The following is a 25,294-nucleotide window of genomic DNA, read 5'->3' on the forward strand; positions in this document are numbered from 1 at the left end:
GACAATCACTATAGGTCTTATTTTCGGGGAAACAGGGTAAGAGTGAAAACAAAAAAAGTGCTAATGAAATAAACCTGCTGCAAAACCTATTAGTGTTCACATTACAAAGAAAGTCAATGATATAAAGCGATCTTGTGCATTGGTAATAAGCAATAAACCTAAATGATATTGTGATAATATATATAGTAATCCAAAAAGTGGTCAAAAGGACGAGATAAACAGTGGGTATCAAATAATGCAAAAAATATATTAATTATATAAACAGAAAAAAAAGTTTATATCACTAAAAATTGTCCGAGTCCATATATATATATATATATATATATATATATATATATATATATATACTCATAAAACAAAGAATAGAACACTTCTCAATTAGATAGTATCAATAATCAACTTCCTACTATACTGGATATCCAATAGGAATGGAGCTCCTGGAACTCTCACCTCAAATCTGTAAATAACAAGCATCCACACCAGGCCTCTATCCTTCTATCCATCCATCCTTCAATATGGCATCCTTGTCCAGGAATAGTATGCATATATCCAATAATGGGAAAACCGTGTCCGGCCCTCCTCTGCTGCTTCTTTATTCTAGTAAGGTCTCCTATTTCCTATCTCATGGCACTTTCTGTATGTACCTGACATCACTTCCTGTCTGTACCTGATAAGACAGGGATTGGCAGTGTGTGCATGAACATTTGGTCCGTCCAATCCAATGTATGTAGCAAAAGAAAACATAGTGCACAAGGCAAGATATAACCCTTGAGGACTTTAAATGACAGACCAAATGTGAGATAAAAAAAGTATTTATTATACACAATATGTAATTCCAATATCAAAAAAGTTGTATCATTATAAAAATGTTGACATGATTAGGCATGAAACTTAGCACAGATATGGGCTAATGGGGATCCATGCTGTAAATGACGCCTGACATGTTTCGGACGATGATGTCCTTCCTCAGAGGGTTTCGTGTCACTTAAAACAATGGTATTGTGTTGTTTGTTTTTCTACAATATAAATATAATATAAATTAGTACAGCAAAATCTTAATATAGGTCACTCAATAAAGTTATACTTTTGCTGTACTCATTTCTAGGCTTACAGTAAGTGCATGATCTCTTCTCTTCTATAAGCATTCATCCTTTAAATTGTAGTGCTCTGACTCATAGTGTTGTCCCTCTTGCTCAGTATGAATGCTGTCATAAAAGAGATTACAAAAGGTAAATATTAAGTTATAAACCTAATAATTATGCTAATTCTATTTAACAAAATATGACTGGAGTACAATTTTTAGAGCTCTAATTCCTAAGGCCATGTTCACACTGATCATCATGCCTGGGTCTGTGATGTCACAAGGGGTGGGGTCTCTGTGTTATGTTATCCTACGGCCACGCCCCATGGCTATACAACAACAGTCAGACAGCTGCCAGAACCGTGGGAGCATTTGGTGGAGAGGAGTGTTTTTCTTTGTGGTTTTTTTTTTTATCGGGTCAGCGGCGAAGGAGGAAGACTGATTGACATTGGATCTACATTGGGGGACATGATTTATTTTTAATAAAGGAATTGTCAAAAACTGTCTCATGTTTGTATTACACTACACAATTTTTTTGGGTGAATGGGTAAGGGTACAATGTACCCCATATTCATTCAAATGGGGTGGCGGGATCTGGACCCCCTTTCTTAACCACTTAAGCCCCGGACCATTTGGCTGGCCAAAGACCAGAGCACTTTTTGCGATTCGGCACTGCGTCACTTTAAATGACATTTGCGTGGTCGTGCGACATGGTTCCCAAACAAAATTGACGTCCTTTTTTTCCCACAAATAGAGTTTTCTTTCTGGTGGTATTTGATCACCTCTGCGGTTTTTATTTTTTACGCTATAAACAAAAAAATTTTGGAAAAAAACGCATTATGTTTTACTTTTTGCTATAATAAATATCCCCAAAAAATACATAAAAAAACATTTTTTTTCCTCAGTTTAGGCCGATGCGTATTCTTTTACATATTTTTGGTAAAAAAAATCACAATAAGCGTTTATTGATTGTTTTGTGCAAAAGTTATAGCTTCTACAAAATAGGGATAGTTTTATGGCATTTTTATTAATATTTTTTTCTTTTTTTACTAGTTATGGCGGCGATCAGCAATTTTTATTGTAACTGCAACATTATGGCAGGCAGATTGGACACCTTTGGTGTGATTTTGGGACCATTCACATTTATACAGCGATCGGTGCAATTAAAAATGCACTGATTACTGTGTAAATGTGACTGGCAGGGAAGGGGTTAACCACTAGGTGGCGCTGTAGGGGTTAAGCGTGTCCTAGGGAGTGATTCTAACTGTGGGGGGAGGGGCTACGTGTTTGACATGACACTGATCACCACTCCCGATTACAGGGAGCGGTGATCAGTGTCAGTTTCAGTAGGCAGAATGGGGAAATGCTTGTTTACATTAGCATTTCCCTGTTCGTCCTCTCTGTGAGACGATTGCGTGTATCCCCACGGACATCGAGCCTGCAGGACCCACGATCACACTCATGGATCTTGCAGCGGGCGTGTGCCCGCAAGCTGCTTCTTTAAGGGCAACGTACAGGTACGTGATTCTGCCTGTACGTTCCCTTCTGTCGCAGTATTTGTGCGTGAAGTGGTCGGGAAGCAGTTAAAAGCTACCCTGCCCTAAAGCATCCCCCAATATTGAGGGCACATGGCCTGGTATGGTTTAGCGGGGGGGGGGGCGCTCGCTCATCCCCAACCTTTCCTGGCTTGCCAGGCTACATGCCTGGACAAGGGTCTGGTATGGAATTTGGGGGGAACCTCACAACTTTTTTTCTAATTTTGATATGGGGTTCCTCTTAAAAGCTCAGCAATGAGGAAAGTTTAGAGGAGCCAAATGTGTTCTCTCTTTGAGAAGAGGAGATTAAGGGGGGATATGAGCAACATGTATAAATACATAAGTAGTCCATATAGTGAACCTAGTGTAGTATTATTCACTTTAAGGTCATCACAGAGGACAAGGGTACACTCTTTACTATATTATATTTACTATACTAAATATTTAATTTTCAAATACAGAAAGAGTTGTGCAAATGTAGAATAGACTCCCACAAGAGCGGTTTTCTGGCCAGCTCAGTAGATTGCTTTAAAAAATGCCTGGATTCTTTCCTAAATGTACATAATATAACTGGATACTAACATTTATAGGTAAAGTTGATCCAGGGAATATCTGATTGCCTATTGAGGGATCAGGAAGGATTTTTTTCCCCTGCTGAAGCAAATTGGATCATGCTTTGCTGGAGTTTTTTGCCTTCCTCTGGATCAACTGTGTGTATAGGATTGTGCAAATAGGTTTGTAAAAATGTTTGTTTTGTTTTTTGTTTGCTTTGTTGTTTTCATCTTTTTATTGGTTGAACTGGATGGACTTGTGTCTTTTTTCAACCAGACTAACTATATAACTATGTAACCCTCTAACCACTAAGTCACTTTTACCTTTGAATATTGGACTGTTAAAGCGAAATTGAAATAAAAAAAAAATGCAAACAAGCAGGCTCATTATCCTTCCCTGTATGTTTGCAATCCCAATGTAGAATGTACGCTGAGCTGCACTTGCGGCACACTGCCTGTGTGCCAGGGAAACTGCACTTCTGCCCTTGTGCAGAAGTGACCTCATCCTATGCCAACCAATCAAGACAACCGAAGGCCAGCACCCAAAAGAAGCAAGGGAAAGTTGGAACAGAGGTAAGCATTACTGCCTTTAGTTCCTCTTTCGAGGAAGTAAAAAAATAACAGACTTATTGGCAGGATCGACAAGTTACACAACTACAGTATGTCACAGGACTCAGAAAAACAAAGACTGCAGTGTCAATGCTAGTAACAGACTGTATCACATCTTTCATTTTGCTTTTAGTACAACGTTAAGTGCCATATACCTTGGTCTATATCAATGATAAATGTATATCCTATCCTTGAAACACTAAATACATGCATTAGTGTTTTATTTATAGAAAAGTACAGGTAGAGATGAAGATACAGAGATATGGATAGAAGCAATAGAGCTCTCACATAAATTGAAGGAACCCAGCTAAATAGGTTACTACATTCTTCTTGCCGGTGAAACATTTGGATATAGGATACTTTTATTCAGTCATGAAAGGCAGAAAAAAAAAATTAAAAAGAAGGATGTTTATATATATTCTTTTATTTTTTCGCTGTTCAAAGTCATTGGATATGCACCTCACTTTAAAATATAGTAATACGTTGGGATAGTTTAGCAAAGAAAAAACTGCGCTGGACACATTAAACTAATTAGCAGCAACACCAAGTGTAATACACACAAAATACCACAAAATTCAAAAAAGGTTGCGCTCCAAACTAAACACAAATATAAATTAAATACGTATGTGGACAAAAACGGATAACAGATAAAGTGATCTCATATCATGTAAATAGGAAACAGATCCTGGTGAAAAAATAATCTAGTGAAATTAAATAATGTCCAAAGAAAATATAAATATCAGTGTCCAATATTTGGTGCAATATTCAGTGACAACTTGTACTAAATCCACAATTGAAGTGACTTTGCCAGTTGAATCCCACCACCAATCCCCCCACCAAGTGAAGTGCGCGCTTATTATTTGCCTGTGGCCATTACAGCCGGGGCCTTTTCCTTAATCCTTTTCAATGCACGATCTGGTCATCATGTATGTAGGAGCATCCCCCGGTCTAAACTGTATCCGCACAACACATCCTCCGCTGGCAGCCAATACCGAAAAAAGTATGGTAGTGCAAAGAGGCTTAAATAAAGAGAGATGGTATGGTAAAACCCGTAGGACATTTATTAGTGTAAAAAACAGACGCCGTAGGCGTATAAAACAAGCACAATCAATAAAAATAGCGGCTGGCCGGCTACAATACAAAACGCCCGTGCTTACAAACAACGGAAGTAGCACGCGGTGACATCAGTACGTCGCTCCTCCATACACGTTTCATCACAGATTTGACGTCGTCATGGGGCACGATGGGATAGTTGCCAGTTTTGTTTAGGTTGATTGCTGGATTTGGCATGGGGATACATTGGATGCCTTCAGCTGCCATATTGCTCTTGCTGGGCTATTAAGGTGTCCCTGAGTCTTTAAGGAGGAAAGGGCTCCCTATAGACATACCTGACCTTAATTTATCCACTGCTATACAATATATGCTTCAACTTAAAAACTCTAAAAAATGACTGCGCTACATAGAGGGAACTAGGTGAGGCAGTGCGACTTCCACATATACGGTATTGTGCAACTACCTTTTATGCTTTTGACACAAATTGTTCATTTTTTTGCTGGTTAGCTGGTAAATTTGCTACAAAAACTTTTTTTCTGTAATGTTTGCACTTACAATTACAGGTGAACAGTGGCGGAATTATAGGGGTCGCCAAGATCGCCATGGCGACCGGGCCCCTTGCTACAGGGGGCCCGAGGGCCCCTGTACTCTTCGATAGGAGGGGAGGCTGAGAAGAGCTCCCCGATCATCAGCCGAACTGAAATCAGCACTGTGCGGGAGCGCCTCACATTAGGCTTAGTGAAAGCAGTGTGTGCTCTTTGTCTCCCCCTAGAGTGCAGTACCCGGCAGGAAGAGCCAGGAAGGTAAATGTCTGCTGTTTTTTTTAATAAGACTATCTACTGTATTTGTATGTGTGTGTGTGTGTGAGCATGCTTGTATGAGTGAACATGCTTGTATGTGTGTGTGTGTGTGTGTGTGAACATGCTTGTATGTGTGTGTGTGTGAGCATGCTTATATGTGCATGTGTGTGAGCATGCTTGTATGTGCATGTGTGTGAGCATGCTTGTATGTGTGTGTGAGCATGCTTGTATGTGCATGTGTGTGAGCATGCTTGTATGTGCATATGTGTGAGCATGCTTGTATGTGTGTGTGAGCATGCTTGTATGTGCATGTGTGTGAGCATGCTTGTATGTGTGTGTGAGCATGCTTGTATGTGCATGTGTGTGAGCATGCGTGTGTGTGTGTGTGTGTGTGTGTGAGCATGCTTGTGTGTGTGAGCATGCTTCTATGTGCGTGTGTATAAGCATGCTTGTGTGTGCGTGTGTGTGAGCATGCTTGTATGTGTGGATGTGTGTGTGAGCATGCTTGTGTGTGTGTGTGTGAGCATGCTTGTGTGTGCGTGAGCATGCTTGTATGTGCGTGTGTGTGTGAGCATGCTTGTATGCGTGTGTGTGTGTGTGAGCATGCTTGTATGTGCTTGTGTGAGCATGCTTGTATGTGTGTGTGAGCATGTATGTGTGAGCATGTATGTGTGTGTGTGAGCATGCATGTATGTGTGTGTGTGAGCATGCTTGTATGTGTGTGCATGTGTGTGAGCATGCTTGTATGTGCATGAGCATGCATGTATGTGTGCGTGTGTGTGAGCATGCTTGTATGTGTGTGTGTGTGTGAGCATGCTTGTATGTGTGTGAGCATGTATGTATGTGTGTGTGTGAGCATTAATGTATGTGTGTGTGTGTGTGTGTGTGTGAGCATTAATGTATGTGTGTGTGTGAGCATGCTTGTATGTGTGCGTGTGAGCATGATTGTATGTGTGTGAGTGTGTGTGAGCATGCTTGTATGTGCGTGTGTATGTGTGTGAGCATGCTTGTGTGTGTGTGTGTGTGTGTGTGTGTGTGTGTGTGTGTTCATATATGAATGTGTATGTATGCATGTGTTTATCAGTGGCAGTGCATCCAAAAGGGTGCACAGGTTCCACCCCCTCTATGACCAATGGATAGATTCATGCATAGCATAGCATAGCATGAATCTATCCATGGCCATCGCTGCCACCCCCATATTTAGGTGTCTGGTCCCTTTTGGGGTGCCGGGTGCCTGAATTACAGCGGCGGGGGGTGTTTTTGCAGCACCTGATTAGAGCCATGGGCTATAATAGGCTTCAAAATAGGTGAACTGCGAGCGCCATGCTTGACGCTCACAGTCTACCCAGGTGTGTTAGAAAAGTGAATTAATATTCACTTTTCTAACACTGAACCACCTCTCCACCAATCAGGTGTGCGGGTCTTTTACCCATCACCCAATTGGCTGAAACGATAGACAGAGCTATTGGACGCCCATCAGGAGGAGAGGACAGGAGATGAGGATGGCAGTAGCTGCATGGAGGACCCCGCTCATGGCCGTTACCCGCTGCCCCACCAAGACAGGGTAAGTGGCGGGCAGACAGTGAGCTGGCGGTGGGGATTCACAGTGGCAGCATTTGATGGGCACACCAACATCATTTGATGGGCACAGTGGCAGCATTTGATGGGCACAGTGGCAGCATTTGATGGGCACAGCGGTGGCATTTGATGGGCACAGCGGCAGAGCTTGATGGGCACAGCGGCAGAGTTTGATGGGCACAGTAGTGACATTTGATGGTACAGTGGTGGCATTAGATGGTACAGTGGTGGCTGTAATTGATGTTTTTTAAATCGGTTCCTTTATATGCAGCCACCCACTTGGGACTGGGCCCTGGTGTTCCACCATCGGGCTCCGAGAAAAGAGCCCTGTCCGGAGCTTGGGGGGGGGGGCCCGCCATGGTTTCCTGCATCGGGGCCCTGAAGGTTCTAGTTACACCACTGCAGGTGAAGGAACTAATTTATATCATTCATCCACTCTGTAGCCAAAGACTATAAAAACATGGGCTGAGTAGGTAAATGATGAATTAACATAGGGCCCAATGAGTTGGGAGAGGGTTGGTGGGCAAAGGCTTATCCAAATTGAATCCCGCCTGCCATGTAGACCTCTGCAGATCTCCCTTCTGTAAGCCCTGTTAAGATTCTACTGGCTCTGTAACTGTCATCATAGTTGTTAGAAAACTCTCAGGCCGCGTACACACGGGCGGATTGTCTGTCCAACTTAGTCCGCTGAACCGTGTTTCAGCGGACAATCCGCTCTTGTGTGGGCTTCAGCTGACTTTTTCAGCGGACAATCTGACGAACAAAGTCTTACGGAATTTCCGTAAGACAGTCCGTTCAAACTTGGTTTTGTCCGTCCAAACTTGGTTTCAGCGGACAGTCCGCTCGTGTGTAGGCAAGTTGTACGTACTAAGTATGGCGCATGCTCAGAAAGGATTTACACGGCCGAAGGTTGCATTGCAGTGTATAGGACGTCGTTTTTCTAGTCCCGTCGTACGTGCTGTAGACGTCATCGCGCACACTTTCAGCGGACTGTCTGCTCATCGTGTGTGGTCAAGTCCGTTCATGCAAATTTTGAACGGACTGTCTGTCGGATTGTCTGACGAACTTAGTTGGCCAGACAATCCGCCCGTGTGTACGCGGCCTCAGCCATTGGTTGTAGGCACTGATCAGATGTCAATCAGCTGCTGTTTTTTTAGCATGCTTGTTTAAATGAAGCTGGTTGTTAGATTGGCTGTCAGACAAGGAGCTGTATACACAGGCCAATTGTTGGCCAGTTTCTACTGCACCAGCTAATTTTGTCTGTTACTCAGCTCCTGTGTACGAGGCTAAACACAATATACTTCACCGCACTTGTGTCCCAATGAACCACAAAAGACAGAGGTGAATGATCTGTGCGCTGTGATGCATTGGGGGTAATAAAATGTGGCATTCACAATTTTAGGCCATGTGTACCATGTGATTAGCTTTGGCCAATCACAGTTAATTACAACAAAAGACACTGCATGAACCAGTTTCATTAACAGTTGTACTGTGGCAGAATGACATGGCTGAGCGAAACAACGTTATGTAACGTCGCTTCACCCTGTGGCCACTAGGGCCACTAGGGGGTGCGTGCTCCATTACCACCGGGCTCCCACGATCACCACTGAGACACGGAGAACCTGGAACTGTGTGTGTAAACACACAGTTTCCGCTACTCTGAGGAGAGAAGTTACAGATTGTCTGTTCCTACAAAGTACGAACAGCGATCTGTTATCTTCCCTGAACAGTCCCCATCCCCCTTCAGTTAGAACACACACTAGGACACACTTAACCCCTTCACTGCCCCCTATTGTTAACCCCTTCACTGTCAGTGAGATTTTTACAGTAATCAATGCATTTTAATCACACTGATCGCTGTATTAATGCCAATGGTCATAATTTCGCAGTCTTGATAAAAATTGCTGATCACCGCCATTACTAGTAAAAAAATAAATAATAATAAAAATGCTATAACTCTATTCCCTATTTTGTAGGCGCTATAACTTTTGCGCAAACCAATCAATATAAGCTTATTGCAATTTTTTTTTACCAAAAATATAAATATATAGAAGAATACATATCGGCCTAAACTGAGGAAAATTTTTTTTTATATATTTTTGGGGGATATTTATTATAGCAAAAGGGAAAAAATATTGAGTTTTTTTCAAAATTGTTGCTCTTTTTTTGTTTATAGAGCAAAATATAAAAACTGCGGGGGTGATCAAATACCACCAAAAGAAAGCTCTATTTGTGGGAAAAAAAGGACGTCAATTTTGTTTGGATACAACATCGCACAACCGCGCAATTGTCAGTTAAAGCGACGCAGTGCCGAATTACAAAAAGTGCTCCGGTCAGGAAGGGGGTAAAACCTTCCGGGGCTGAAGCAGTTAAGTAGAAATGGTGAACCAGTTTCATTCAGTAAAAATGGTTGAAATTCATTGGTATAAGCTAGAGATCTCCAAACTACGGTTCTCAAGCTGTTGCAGAACTACACATCCCATGAGGCATTGTAAATCTCTGACATTCACAGACATGACTAGTCATGATGAGAATTGCAGTTCCTGAACAACTGGAGGGCCATAGTTTGGAGACCCCTGGTATAAGCAATCATACTGTGTAAAAAAAAAATTAAAAATCCTGATCCCTTTCCCAGAGTAGTACGATGTTACTATAGTAACACTGTATTGCTCTGGTCACATTTTGTTAGAAAAAAACAATTGTAACAGAAAATGAAAAAAAATTTTAAAAATTATTAAATTTTTATATACTGTCAACAGTCAGTGTCCCTGATCACTACCACACCAGTCATATGATAACGCTGTACGGCACTGGTGACAGTATGTAAAAAACAAAATTGTGATTTTCTTTTATTTTTTTATTTATCAAATAATTGTGACAAAAAAATGACAACTTCAAAAACTCAATGCCTCTTGCTAAATACTTGGACTGTTTAGTTTCCAAAAAGGGGTAAAGTTTGTGTACTCTATAACTTTCACACTGACTAAATAATAAATGCTGAATATATAGAAAGTGCAGTGCTAAGTCATGAAATAACAAATGCAGTCAATATAGTGCAGTCTGTTGCTGTTAAACTGAGGAGGAGGCTAGGGGAGAAGCTGAGGAGCCAGCTGTGATGGATATCTGATTGGCATATTGGGTAGCTCGCACAAATATTTAATTTAAATAAATACTGATTTGGGTTATTTTCACCAAATAAATGTAGCAAAATACAAAAGAAAAAAAGAGGGAAAAAACACTTTACCTGTAGGTTTCCCTAGTGTTCCAGAAAACAGCTCACCCGCAGGAAAGAATGGGGCGCACTGTGGAGATGGGTAGTGGGGTCATTTTCCCTAAAAGCTTGTAGGATCATGTTGAGTATTTTCAGTACAGGCTGCACTAAGGGGCACTGGGTGTAGAATAAAAACATATTCAAAGTAAACTTTTACTTTAATATTCCCACATTTTAAGTAGGGGGATATCAAACGCTTTCAACTCCCAGAAATAGAAAGGTCCAAACTAAGCGGGTGACTGGTGGTCCATAGAGATAGTGGAAGTATATTGACATGGATCTACAGCAGAGACCGAAGCACTAGGTAGTTGATGCACATGGGTTTGAAAACAGGCGGGGATGGAACTTGAGGATGTGATGTTCCCTTGCTGGAGGAGGGGCCTAACCATGGCGCTGAGAGGAAGCACAAGAGGGTGATCCAAGAAGATCTGTGGGAGACCCGCGGTGTGAGAGGCTGCAGCGTCCCTGCTCATGATAGCTCCGATCCCCACTGATTCCTACTAACTCCTCATGCTGGATACTAGCCCATGGTGAAGCTGCTATGCTATATCAGTGGGAAAACAAGCATGCGGGGCAACCGGAAAATAAAGTGGCAAACCTCCTGCCACCCCCCAGCCTGTACAAGGCAGCACTGACTGGCCGGGAGTGAGGGATCCGAGCCGGGGAATCATTTGGAGGGTGACCCAGTGAATGGTCTTTGGAGCTTCCTGTTGGCATTACAGGAACTAAGTAAGTGGAGGAGAGCGAAGAAGTGACTGGAGACGCTGGGGCCTGTGCAAGATGATGAGGAGGAGGAGTAGGGGAGAGTAGGTGAAGAGCCGTGGGAACGGAGTGTATGGAGACACCAGAGCCTGCCTGCTTGTCAGTGAAAGAGAGGGAGAAAGCAGTGAGTGCAGTGACAGACGTGGAGCCGAAGTATAAGGGGGGGGGAACCCCTGAGTCCCGGGTGACAAGGCAATCAACGTAACAGGAGTACACACAGCCCCGCTACCTGGGGTTTATCTACTGGAGCTACTGCTATTTTGTTTTTTGCCTTCTATCTCCTCCTTTTATTTTCCCTTAACTTTTCTATTCCTCTCCTTGAAGATTTTGGAGGGGGGAGAGGAGAGGCAGAAGTACCCTAGGGGTACTTAGATCCTGGCAAGCAGGAAAGAAAGGTGCGAGTAGAGAGAAAGGGGTGAGTGATAAATTGCACCTAAAGTGATAAGTGAAAAGCTTTGCTTAATGAACTGCCTATGAAACAGCTTATGAATTGCCTATGAAACTGCTTATGAAATGCTATGAAACTGCATATGAATTGCCTATGAAACAGCTTATGGACGGCCTATGAAACTGCTAATGAACTACCTATGAAACTGTTTATGAACTGTTTATGAAACCGCTTATGAACTGTCTATAAACTGCCTATGATTGGTCTGGGGAAAGGTATTCCTTGAATAGCTCTATAAACCCTCTAATAAACTGTTTGATCAGCTGCTATTTGTCTGTTTGAAGAAAAAAAAGTAGGAATAGTCCCCTGAACTATCCTGAGAATCTATTCATTTTTACTGAGCTGTTACAGGACTGGTGTTATGAGCTAGAGGGGAGCTGCCTTGAAGGGGTGCAGAGACCGATGCAGGAGTCAGTCTTTTCTTTAAGGCAGTTTTTGGCAACGGTCTGGTGGACCTTTGAAGGAGTTGTGTCTGAGGGTCTTGAAGGCCCTGGCTTAGAGAGGGGCTTCATGAACTGTTGCATGTATGGTTTTGAATTTTCTATAAATATTTGAGACTATATAATCTTATAGTTCTAAGGAAATTTAAGAAGGTACACCAGGAGGAAAATCAACCTAGGAAAATGTAAAATCACAACTAAAAAAGCCACTATGAGAGCTAGAACTATAAAAGGCATTGAACCAAAAAGCCCAAAAGAAAATGCAAATAAGTACGATCAAGAAATATCTGACAAAGGACGGAAGCCCAAAGAGTCCAGGACCAGATAAACAGCAACAAGGGAATAAAGACAAGAAAAAAGACCCTGGAAAAAAGAAAGGCGAGACCTCAGACCAATCCAGAGAAGATATAAGCACAGAAAGTGAACTGGAGATAAGTAAAATGGAGGAACAAGGAGCTAGTGCATGAATGCCAAAGAAACTGGAAATGACAGATGTGTTCACAAGACTGCAAAATGTTATCAAAACAGAAATCTCCACACTACAGGCCGACTTGGGACAGTTGCTGACACGTGTAGAGGACACAGAAGAAAAAACAGATAAACAAGCTCAAGAATTAATAAAATTAAAAGAACGTTAAAAAAAAAATAGAAATAAACATATGCAATTAGATCAGTGGAAAATATTATATAAACTAGACCAGGAGAACCAAAATAGAAGACAGAATTTAAGGATCCAAGCTTACCAGAAGAAAGAGGAAAAGAACTGAAGAAAAATAATGAATAAAATATTTAATACCTATTGGATAAAGCGGTGGAGGACTGCATTAAGATAGAAAGAGTCCATAGGATCAGAAAACCCCAAACTATATCAGCAGATCTACCCCAAGATGTTATTGTGAGATTTCAACTATATGAAGAAAAAGCCCAAATATGGAGCTAAATGAGAGAACGACCACCGCTAAAATATGAAGGGGTGGACCTTCAAGTTTTCACAGATCTGGCACCAAAAACATTGGCTAGACGAAGACTCCTCAATCCTTTACTAGAGAAGATGCGAATAAAGAACATCAAGTTTATTTGGGGTTTTCCACGATACCTAATAGGCCAGAAGAAGGGAAGATAAATGAGATTAAGGTTTCCAGAAGACCTACAAGAATTCTGTATCAAATTGGATTTACAAGTTCCACCTATCCCAGGATAGTCAGAAGAAGAAAAATTAACACAGATGGAAGATGAACAATGGCAAAAGCTGCACAGAGTTGCAAGGAAGACTTAAAAACCAAAACAAAAATTAAGAATATCCCAGAGACTGAATATAATTACGTTTTTGGAAAACTTGATAAGTTAACCAGAGTTTAAGCAGACTAGAGTAGAAAAGTAGAGAAAAGTGGAAAAACTTTTAGTATAATAGGCAAAAAAATCTCTCAGGTTATAATAAAGGAAGCTTGCAGGAGACCTGGACATCCAGATCTATTTTATCCACCCCAATTGGACCTTATTTTTTCCCAGACAAGTCATAAACAGAGTGAAGGTCTCAGCGAATGGAGAGGATAGAAAGAGGAGAAAGGAGCTTGGAAATCAAAGATGACATCAATAAAATTTATATCATATAATGTTCACAGACTTAATAAGCCAGCAAAGAGACATAACATTTTTAAAAGAGGTTAAACAGTATAAAGCTGGGGTAGTGTTTCTTTAGGAGATGCATATCTCCCAGGAAACCAATGTAAAGCTGTTCTCGAAAGACTACACAATATGGTATTATGGGGACTCTACAACAAGAAGAGCAAATGGGGTAGCTATTGGGGTGGCCAGAGGGGTGCGGTTCATATTGGAGGAAAGGATGACAGATCCTGACGGTCGATACCTCTTCCTAAAAGAAAGATTATGAGAAATAGAATATACTCTGGCAAACATCTACTGCCCCAAGAATCCAACAAATTATTTGCAATAAAATAAAACAAAACAAAACCCAAAAAATACTATTGCGGTAATTTTCAAAGTATTTAGATACATACATATATTTTTGTTATAGTTGTCGTGGTACGATTCCTCCTGGTGATCACAGCTCATTTTCCCTCCCGGGAGCTGCAATGTACATATGGGGAGGTCTTCCCTTGCTGTCCCCTTTTCTCTGTCTCTCAGATGGGCGGGGCCACGGTACATCAGCGCCATGCTCCTACACCCATCGTGGGACTTCCGCATCTGCGGCGTCTCCGCGTTTGGGATGTAGAATGTCATCTAGTTGGCTGGAGGGGCCCTCATTCTGTGTGCTCCCACGTGGCAGCAAGCGCTTCCATGCTTGCACCATAGCAATAACCTGCAATAGCCTGATGCACCCACCTGGGGATTTAAGTGAGGGTGCTGACGTGGCAAACTCTTTTTTTTCAGTTGGTCTTTCATCTCACACACTTGAGGTCATACACATGGGTAAGCACGATACCACTGACATTTATGTTGATAACCTTATCTCTTTTCACTTGCTCACACACAATGTGGTTCGTATATCTACACTTTGCAATATTTATTTTTTTACAATCCAGTAGGATGTTTCTTAACCTTCTTCTCACTTATCTGACTTTTTCTCATACTCACTGCTTTTCTCACTCTTTTCTCCCCCACTTGCACCCCTGCCCATACTCTCATGGACCTCATTACATGACATGGACACTCTCTACATATTTATACTCCCAGACTTCCAATTTGGTAACTACCAATAGATGCGGAGATATCCATATTATTTTCCTACAATTGTTATGGTATACATGGATAATGGGGTACACCAAGGGACACCTTCTTTTTTTTCTTTCTTCTCACCTTTTTCCACATCTTTGTATTTTCTTCCACTTATTATTACATTTGTTGTTGTCTCTCTCACTTTTTCTCACTTTCTTTTCCCCTGTTTGCACCCCTGCCCATACTCCCATGGACCTCATTATATGACATTGATGTTCTTTATATACTTATATTCTCAGATTACTATTGTGGTAATTTTCAAAGGATTTAGATATATATATATATATATTTGTTATAGTTGTCATGGTATATATGGCCAATGGGGCACATCAAGGGACACACTCAATTTCTTTGCCATGTTCACCTTCCAACTCTGTTTGGCTGCTGCGGGCCCTGCTCCTTCAGCTCCTGGTTGGAGCACCTTCTGTTTTTACCATTGGAATCAGTCCTTGGGACCAATTGACCAAATCGTAAGTATGGGGTTCCCTGCCTAGGACCCTTGCTTCCTCTCTAACCACAACCATTACTGTATACTATATCTTATTGATATTCATCTCATAGATACCCTGCACACGACTCCTTAGGAAGCGAGCAGAGCTTGTGAAATGCGTTGAGTATACAGATGTATATGCATACTTTGTACTTCCAGCAATGTATCAACATATCATCTATGGTTGTAAGCTAATTGCTTCATGATGTTTTTATGCTTATTTAAGATGATGTTTTTGTAATTTTAAATAAACCCTGAGATTAGTTAACTCTATTTACTCGTTATGACCTCTATGATCACATCATTTAAAGTCCCATGGGCTAAGTTTGTTTTATTGTATGTAATTATGGATGGAGGTGTGTCATTGTAACAGGCATTATCCAGACCATTACCTTTTCTTCTTTTTTTTCTTCTTCTTTTTCCAACAAATTATTTGAGGCAGGTCATGGGGAAGCTAATGGATTTTAAGTGTGATTATGACAGGAGATTTAAATTTCTGCTTGGAATCAAGAATTGATAGTACGTTAAGGATACAGGGGACTAAATCTGAAAATAATAAAAAATAAATCATATCAGTGCCAAATGCTGGATATATGGAGAGTGCAGCATCCTAAGACACAGGACTATAAATTCTATTCACCTGTGCATGTGACGTTTTCAAGGATCAACTATATGATGGTCGAACATAGATTATTAGATCTGGTGACCAAGATGAATATTGAAATAACAACATTGTCAGATCATTCCCCGGTGAGCATGGAAAGTAAGATAAAAATAGTAGATGATACTGCGCCACGGAATCCACAAACTGAATGCAAATAAAAATGAAAACAAAAAATGAGACAGGAGAGTGGGGGAAGAAAAAATTGAATTGCTGCCTCTACATATTGCTACCACCTAGGTTGAGCAAGAAAATAAATTGGAACAAAGGTGTAGATATGGCGCTATTCCTACTACTAATAAAGAGTAGTGAGAAAATTTGATTCCCCAATAGGATCAAAAAAATAAAGTTGAAAGTGAAGTTATCTGTCTTTTTACTTTATGTTTTTGACCCTATTGGGAGAATCAAATTTTCTCACTACTCTTTATTACTAGTAGGAATAGCGCCCTACCTATGCCTTTGTTCCAATTCATGGAAATGAAAATACCAGGAGCTCAAAAAAGATCAAATTCATGGAGATTAAATGAAGAACTAATACAGGGCAAAGAAGAGGAAGAGAAAGTAAAATAGGAATTAGAACAATATTTCAAAATAAACGACACAAAGGAGATAACGGAGGCTACCCTTTGGGAGGTTCATAAGGCCTACATTAGGGGTATCCTGATTGAGATAGGATCAAGGAAAAAAAGGAAAGAATAAAAATATGGAAGTATTAATAAAATAAATCTATGAATTAGAACAAGAGCATAAAAAAGGAGACGAAGAGCAGTTCCAGGCATTAGTAATAAAAAGAAATGAATCAAAAGACCTAATGGAGCAGGAGACAAAAAGGGTTTTTAATAGAATGACAAAAGAAACATATTTATCATCTCTATCTCCTCCATCTTCATTATTACCACTTCAGAGAACTTGGCAATACGCTGCCGCTTGGGGAACATGAATGTCAATTTGTCCACCAGTGTTCCTCCCTTGCTCTAGGCTCAGGCTCCTGTCAACCTCAACCTCAGAACCAACATCTGAATCCAGTAATGGCTGGACGCCATCAAGAAGCAAGTGGCTGATGCTGTGGTCAAATAACTAAGCTGACTCCTCAATGGCTGATGTTGGGGCTGTGGCAGGAATAGATATGGACAAAAAGGCAGATTTATCTACTCTGGCAACTGCAGGGGACTGCACACTTGTCTCTGCTTGCATGACAGAGGATGAGGAAGATGAGGAAGGTTTAGTAAGCCAGTCCACCACCTCCTCTGCATGCTCTGGCTGGATAGCACAGGCAAACTCACTAAACAGAGGAAATGATGCCCTGCCCGAGGACTGACCACCATGTCCATCTTTGCCTGTGGGCACATTTGTTGCTGGCCCTTTACAGTGCCAAGGGAATGTCTGCCTCTCCTTGTTGTCCTCCCAGACATTATTGGGAGGGAAGGGATGGTGCTTATAAGCACATGTAAAGAAGAAATTGAAATCTGTATGTAGATGCACTTTGATAAATGTAAAGTGGTGTTTGGTGTACTTTAATTTGAGTACTCACACTACACAGACACACTCCATGGATACACTATAATATACTGAAATATAATGTGCCAAACGTACAGTGACACACAGAGCTATATTGTGTTAAACTGGCAGTAACGCACACAAAACTACATGGTGTTAAACTGGCAGTAACGCAAACAGAACTATATGGCGTTAAACTGGCACTAATGCATACAGAAGTAAATGGCATTAAGCTGGCAATAACACACAAAACTTTATGGCGTTCCACTGGCAGTAACGCACACAAAATGATATAGCATTAAACTGTCAGTAACACACAGAGAACTATATGGCATTAAACTGGCAGTAGCACACACAGAAGTAAATGGCGATAAACTGGTAATAAATCACAAAACTATATGGCTATAGCTATATGGCTATAAATCACAAAACTATATGGATAAACTGGCAGTAATGCACGCAGAACTATATGGTATTAAAATGGCAGTAACACACACAGACCTATATGGCGTTAAACTGGCAGAAACACACACAAAACGATATGGCGTTAAACTGGCAGTAACACACACAGAACTATATGGCATTAAACTGGCAGTAACACACACAGAAGTAAATGGCAATAAACTGGCAGTAAATCACAAAATTATAAAGCATTAAACTGGCAGTAACGCACACAGAACTATATGACATTAAACTGGTAGTAAATCACAAAACTATATTGCGTTAAACTGAGAGTAACGCATACAAAACGATATGGCATTAAAATGGCAGTAACGTACACAGAAATAAATGGAGTTAAACTGGCAGTAACGCACACAGAACTATATGACGTTAAACTGGCTGTAACGCACACAGAACGATATGGCGTTAAAGTGGCAGTAACATACACAGAAATAAATGGCGTTAAACTGGCAGTTATGCACAAAATTATATGGCGTTAAACTGGCAGTAACACACACAGGACTATATGACGTTAAACTGGCTGTAACGCACACAGAACGATATGGCGTTAAAGTGGCAGTAACATACACAGAAATAAATGGCGTTAAACTGGCAGTTATGCACAAAATTATATGGCGTTAAACTGGCAGTAACACACACAGGACTATATGGCGTTAAACTGGAAGTAACGCACACAAAACTATATGGCGTTAAACTGGCAGTAACACAAGCAAAACTATATGGCATTAAACTGGCAATAACGCACACAGAAGTAAATGGCATTAAACTGGCAGTAACACACACAACTATATGGCATTAAACTGGCAGTAACGCACACAGAACTATATGGCTTTAAACTCGCAGTAACCCACACAGAACTATATGGCATTAAACTGACAGTAACGCACACAAAACGATATGGCGTTAAACTGGCAGTAATGCACACTAGAAGTAAATGGCGTTAAACTGGCCGTAACGCAAACAGAAGTAAATGACATTAAACTGGCAGTAATGCAATCAAATAGACGGTGTTCAACCGTCACTACACTGACACTATCTGAACTGTCCCTACTCTATTATACACTAATGTAAAGATTACTGACATGGTCTCACTACACTACACTGAAACTATATGAACTGTCCCTATGCTAAACTTATATATGTATGAATGACACAGTCTCACTACACTACAGTGAAACTATCTGAGCTTTCCCTACTCTAGCTGAATACTATGCAAAGCTGAATGATTATCCTCCTCACTACACTCACACTATCCCTAGACCAGTGATGGTGAACCTTGGTGCCCCAGATGTTCTGGAATAACATTTCCCATGATGCTTATACACTCTGCAGTGTAGATGAGCAACATGGGAAATGTAGTTCCAAAACATCTGGGGTGCCAAGGTTCGCCATTACTGCCCTAGACTAGCACTAAACTAATATCCTACACTGGCCATTGAAGCAAAATAGCACAGTATAGCACACTAACTAACTAATAGCACTGAACAGAGCCCTGTTCTATCTCTCCCCAGGCCAAAATCACACTGAAAATGGCTGACATTGAAAGAATACTTTTATACTGTGGGGCACGAATGAGCAATGATTGGCTAAATTCATGATGTCAGTGTCCAATCATGACTCTGACAGTGCTCTGTGCCCTGATTGGCTGAAGCTTTCACAGCTTCAGCCAATTAGGGCTTGCAATGCACTATTCAGTGCCACAATGCATTGTGGTCGGTTCGGGCCATCACTACCTGCTAACCAGGAGTTAAAGTGCACCAACAAAATGGGCTAGCTGAAGGCACCAAAGCTTATCTTTGCTTCAAAAAAGACTGAAGCTGTTAGTAGACATGTGCAGAGTAAAATATTTCATTTCGGAATTTCGTTTTCGTCTGAAAACTTAATTTATTTAGTTACTCCCGAAATTCATTTTTATTTATTTCGTTTTTCGTTCAAAAATTGCATTCGTCCGAAAATCCACATGAATCACGGTCGAATCTGTCTTTGAAGGCTTATGGTGTCTGTCGAATGTATAAAGAAGATTCGACGGAGCTAGTATATAGCATACTTTAGAACCCTATTAAAGTCTATGGGACTCCAACGTTCAAAATCTAAAGTGCTCATTTTAAAGGCTAATTTGCAAGTTACTGTCCTAAAAAGTGTTTGGGGACCTGGGTCCTGCCCCAGGGGACATGGATCAATGCAAAAAAAAGTTTTAAAACGGCAGTTTTTTCGGGAGCAGTGATTTTAATAATGATTAAAGTGAAACAATAAAAGTGTAATATTCCTTTAAATTTCGTAGGGGGGGGTTGTCTATAGTATGCCTGTGAAGGGGCGCATGTTTCCCGTGCTTAGAATTGTCCCTGCACAAAGTGTCATTTATGCAGGAAAAAAAGTCCTTTAAAATCACTCGCAGCTATTATGAATTGTCGGCTCCCGTAATACAGAGAACACTCATTGAAAGTCATTGATAAAAAAATAAATAAATAAATAAATAAAAAAAGCGTGGGGGTCCCCCAAATTCAATTACCAGGCCCTTCAGGTCTGGTATGGATATTAAGGGGAACCCTGCCTCAAATTTAAGAAAAAAATTTACGTGGGGTTCCCCCTAAATATCCATAACCAGACCCTTCAGGTTTGGTATGGATATTAAGGGGAACCCCGCGTCAAATTTAAAAAAAAATTGACGTGGGGTTCCCCCTAAAAATCCATACCATACCCTTTATCCGAGCACGCAACCTGGCAGGCCGCAGGAAAAGAGGGGGGGACGAGAGAGCGGCCCCCCCTCCCTCCTGAACCGTACCAGGCCACATGCCCTCAACATTGGGAGGATGCTTTGGGGGTCTGTGACCCCTCAAAGCACCTTGTCCCCATGTTGATGAGGACAAGGGCCTCATCCCCACAACCCTGGCCGGTGGTTGTGGAGGTCTGCGGGCGGGGGGCTTATCAGAATCTGGAAGCCCCCTTTAACAAGGGGACCCCCAGATCCCGGCCCCCCCCTGTTTGAAATGGTAAGGGGGTACAAAAGTACCCCTACCATTTCACAAAGAAAGTGTAAAAAATGGTTAAATAAAACAAACACACTTTTGAAAAATTCCTTTATTAAAAATAAAAAAATAAAAAAAAGATTCCAGCGGCGGTAATCCACTCTTGCTATCCAGCGACGGACGATCATCTCTCCAGCGATGTCTCATCTCATCCAGCGCAGCGATCCATCCTTCTTCTGTCTCCGTGGAGGAGACACTGCAAGGATTCCGGCGGCTGACGTTTCTTATATATGGAGGGCGGGGCCACCCGTCACCTGACCCCGCCCCCCTCTGACGCAAGGGGAAACCCGGGGTTCCCCGTGACGTATAGGTGACCCCGCCCCCCTCTGATGTAACGGAAACCTGCCTGTGTTACATCAGAGGGGTGCGGGGTCACCCATACGTCACAGGGAACCCCGGGTTTCCCCTTGCGTCAGAGGGGGGCGGGGTCAGGTGACGGGTGGCCCCGCCCTCCGTATATAAGAAACGTCAGCCGCCGGAATGCCTGCAGTGTCTCCTACACGGAGACAGAAGGATGGATTCGCTGCGCTGGATGAGATGAGCCATCGCTGGAGAGATGACCGTCCGTCGCTGGATAGCAAGAGTGGATTACCACCGCTGGAATCTTTTTTTTATTTTTTTATTTTTAATAAAGGAATTTTTCAAAAGTGTGTTTGTTTTATTTAACAATTTTTTACACTTTCTTTGTGAAATGGTAGGGGTACTTTTGTACCCCCTTACCATTTCAAACAGGGGGGGGGCGGGATCTGGGGGTCCCCTTGTTAAAGGGGGCTTCCAGATTCTGATAAGCCCCCCGCCCGCAGACCTCCACAACCACCGGCCAGGGTTGTGGGGATGAGGCCCTTGTCTTCATCAACATGGGGACAAGGTGCTTTGAGGGGTCACAGACCCCCAAAGCATCCTCCCAATGTTGAGGGCATGTGGCCTGGTACGGTTCAGGAGGGAGGGGTGGGCCGCTCTCTCGTCCCCCCCTCTTTTCCTGCGGCCTGCCAGGTTGCGTGCTCGGATAAAGGGTCTGGTATGGATTTTTAGGGGGAACCCCACGTCAATTTTTTTTAAAATTTGACGCGGGGTTCCCCTTAATATCCATACCAGACCTGAAGGGTCTGGTTATGGATATTTAGGGGGAACCCCACGTCAATTTTTTTCTTAAATTTGAGGCAGGGTTCCCCTTAATATCCATACCAGACCTGAAGGGCCTGGTAATTGAATTTGGGGGACCCCCACGCTTTTTTATTTTATTTATTTTTTTATTTTTTTATCAATGACTTTCAATGAGTGTTCTCTGTATTACGGAGCCGACAATTCATTATAGCTGCGAGTGATTTTAAAGGACTTTTTTTCCTGCATAAATGACACTTTGTGCAGGGACAATTCTAAGCACGGGAAACATGCGCCCCTTCACAGGCATACTATAGACAACCCCCCCCCCTACGAAATTTTAAGGAATATTACACTTTTATTGTTTCACTTTAATCATTATTAAAATCACTGCTCCCGAAAAAACGGCCGTTTTTAAAACTTTTTTTTGCATTGATCCATGTCCCCTGGGGCAGGACCCGGGTCCCCAAACACTTTTTAGGACAGTATCTTGCAGAATCTTTTCTCTCTGTCAAATCTTTTTTCTCTGTCGAATATTTTCTCTATATAATCTTGGACTAATAGAGGTAAGGTTAGGCACATTCGAACACAGGTTCTATAGACACAGATTGTTGTCAGAGTTATGTCGAATCTCCTATTCTATATCGAACTGTTGTAACAATGAAAACGAAAATAAAGCATTTATTTATGTCGGATCTTTCGTTTTTCGGATTTTGTGCTTTCGTTATCGTTTGTCAAAATGAAAACGAAAATAGCTGAAATTCGGACGAAAATGCATTCGGACGAAAATGAATGCACATGTCTAGCTGTTAGGGCCATACAGATCTGCACACACATATTCAGGGCTTTGCATATGTATTGGGTGTGTGGGACAGTTTATCTTTAAAATTAAGCCATTACTTGCTGACTTTAATAGGTGTGCAAATTTGGGCCTGTGGTGTCAGGGGACAGTAGAGAGAGGCCTGACACAAAGTGAGTCATCCCTCTGCTCTCCTCCTGCCTGGACTCATGGACCCAATTTGAGTAGATGTAACCAATCTAAGTTTGAAGTGCCATATTGTGCTTTATTTTATATTAAAGTGTGCCTCTGATCTTGGGGACAGTCTCAGGTTTGGAATCCCCTGAAAGCAGCTTGAATATAGGATTTTGAGCTCTGTTGCTCTAAAATCTCAGTTATTGATCTCTAGTTGATTACTTGACTATATACTGTTAATGGTTGTTATTCTTCCACAGAAATATTGCAGTAAAGACAATATTTCTGTATATATTTACAATATATATTATATATTACAATATATATTTACAATATAGTAAAGTGTTTTATTATAACGTGTGTGTTTCTCAATGGTCATTGCATTTACACTATTGCCAGGTGTGCCAGACGTGGCTTAGACTATTATTAGGGTTGAGAGGCAGTGTAACGGACTGAACAAACAAAATAAGCTCCTTCGGGGGTATTGCTACAATAGTATACAGTATACAGGAAATTAGTAGAATTGCTTTCTGGTATACAACTTAAAGCAGAACTAAACCCATCAATAATTTCAAATATTTGGTAATGCTAAATGTCACATTTGCTTGTGCTCTCAACAAAACTATCAAACCGTCAAATGGCTGGTGTCACAACTCATACATATCTGCAGCACCAGAGCCGAGATATACTCACCTATTCCTCTGTTCCCCCCAGCGACCAGTCCCTTCACCAGGTATAGGCTCTGTGTTCAAACCTAGACAAGATGAGCAGTTAACCAATGCAGTGTGGGCACATCCTAGCCTGAGCTCGGCTTGAGTTAAGCTTTATATATACCTTTTTTCTACAGTGTATATTAGTAATAACTCTACTTCATGAAAAGTCTGGCATTATTTATCGTTGGAACAGTCTTGCATATTAACACATGGCTGAGTCAATGAATGACAAATTTCTCACAAAGACATATGTTTTAACTCCCACAGTACGTAGTAGCTGTTACCAGATACTATACACTAGATATAGAATAATGGTAAATAACAAGGCTTTTAAAGGAAATGATTAAATAAGCTGTGACTCTTGTCTGGCAAGTGCCGGGCTGTATAAAAAGCTGATTGATAGGTTAACCATTGCCAGTACAGATATTTTGTACATACTTAATATTTGTATGTAAATTGAATCCAACGTTACTTTTACAATACGTTTTACCAAATTGGTTTAAAGCTGAGGGAAGATAAATATAACAGTGACATGACAGCTTTATACTCACATTAAACTTTATGATGATATATGCTTCAATAATATTTATAGCTCATTGCACAGAATATATTAAGCCTTCTGTGCAGTGGTAAGGTTTTGATTTATATGGGGCCATCAATTTCATTTTTTCAGCAAAGAAAAATTAAAATAGTTTTTACATCACTGTAAAACTATCATAGCTTCAAATGGGTCTGCAGAATCAATCACATCAGAAAGTAAGTAGATATCACCCTAATGGGGAACATTACCAAATCGCGGTTCTTTCGTAACATATAAACTTATTTAAATGAAACCTCAGACAGTCTATATTATGTACTTTGTTCATGTAATAGCTTGTTATATTTAAAGTAGATCGCTACTATCCCAGATAGCTAGGGATAAGGATAACTTGCCATAAATTTGTGGCAGTTGAATTGTAAGTCTGTTACCATGTTGCACATTTTCACTGGCAAGTTGAACACTTGAAGCACACGTTCTAGTTGACACTTTTCCAATTTGTAACAAATGTGCATGGCATATATCTAGCAAGAGCAAAGTTGCAGTGGTGAGTCTACAGCAAGAGCTCTGCAAGTCTACAACATAAAAATTCAGCCACAGTGACACCTGTGGTAAAATGATGAATATTGTACAACATAACTGAACCAGAGCTTACGGCAGACTTGCAGAATGTTTGCAAAGAAAGTTGATCTGGAGTCATGCAATGCCTGGCAAGTCTAGCAATATCTTAGCAAATCATTTTCAAACTTGCAGAACAATTGCTTGCTATCTGGGATATAGCAGTATACTGACTCCTGAACTTTATAGTGGGCGCCTATTGATGACTTAAGATATCTTCAAATGTCTTTCTAGTTGGGGCTTCCAGGGGGATCAGTTATGCAAATATAGAATTAAAAGTGCTGCATATAAGCAAAAACACAGCTGTCCAGTCTCTAAATAAATTATACTAAATTTAACTATTGTAATTGG

The 25,294-nt window shown here is 41.1% G+C and overlaps 1 protein-coding gene and 1 long non-coding RNA gene across 2 annotated transcripts in view; one reads left to right on the top strand and one right to left on the bottom strand.

Moving 5' to 3' along the window:
• CCDC85A (coiled-coil domain containing 85A) overlaps window positions 1–25,294 on the top strand; it is a 453,688-nt gene that overhangs the window by 362,108 nt on the left and 66,286 nt on the right. The gene's annotated exons all lie outside the window — the stretch shown is intronic.
• On the bottom strand, window positions 797–23,892 carry LOC143987379 (uncharacterized). Its single transcript, XR_013276636.1, has 3 exons — window positions 23,768–23,892; window positions 1,112–1,205; window positions 797–1,016 (listed from the first exon to the last, which is right to left on the bottom strand). It is a non-coding gene; the product is annotated as an uncharacterized LOC143987379 (long non-coding RNA).

The sequence above is a fragment of the Lithobates pipiens genome, unplaced genomic scaffold, assembly GCF_037356315.1.
Source record: "Lithobates pipiens isolate NorthernLeopardFrog02 unplaced genomic scaffold, aLitPip1_a1.2 Scaffold_18, whole genome shotgun sequence".
In the NCBI taxonomy this organism is placed as follows: domain Eukaryota; kingdom Metazoa; phylum Chordata; class Amphibia; order Anura; family Ranidae; genus Lithobates; species Lithobates pipiens.